Raw genomic sequence first — 667 nt, 5'->3', positions numbered from 1 at the left:
AATGCTTTACCACAAGTATCACAACCATAAGGTTTCTTTTCTGAGTGTACCCATTTATGTCTTAACAAATGATTATTTTGTGCGAAAATTTTAACACAGGTCTCACAGCGGAATGGTTTTGCTCCAGTATGAATCTGTTTATGAAAAGACAAATAACTCTTTATAGAAAATGATTTACCACAAATTTCACAGTGATGAGGTTTTTCTCCTGTGTGTAATTGCTTATGTATAGATAAATGACTATTTCGTGAGAATGATCTACCACATATTTGACAAGTAAAAGGCTTTTCACCAGTATGAACTAGTTTATGACCAGATAGATGGCTGCTCTGAGAGAATGTTTTACCACAGATTCCACATTTGTATGGTCTTTCTCCAGTGTGTGTACGTTTGTGGGAAGTTAACTCCTTTTTTTGAACAAACAGTTTCCCACAAATTTCACAATTAAATGGTTTTTCCACTGTATGTTTCCGCTTGTGATAATATAAATCACTATTTCGAGAGAAATTTTTACCACAAATTTCACAGTGATATCGCCTTTCCAATGTGTGAATTACTTTATGTTGAACCAAGATAGTGCTTCTAGAAAATACTTTCCCACATATTTCACAGCGGTAAGGTTTCTCCCCAGTGTGAATTCGAATATGAGTGGATAAAGAACTATTTG

This window comes from Octopus bimaculoides, unplaced genomic scaffold (assembly GCF_001194135.2).
Source record: "Octopus bimaculoides isolate UCB-OBI-ISO-001 unplaced genomic scaffold, ASM119413v2 Scaffold_229443, whole genome shotgun sequence".
Lineage (NCBI taxonomy): Eukaryota > Metazoa > Mollusca > Cephalopoda > Octopoda > Octopodidae > Octopus > Octopus bimaculoides.
Note: the sequence above shows the minus strand (reverse complement) of the source record.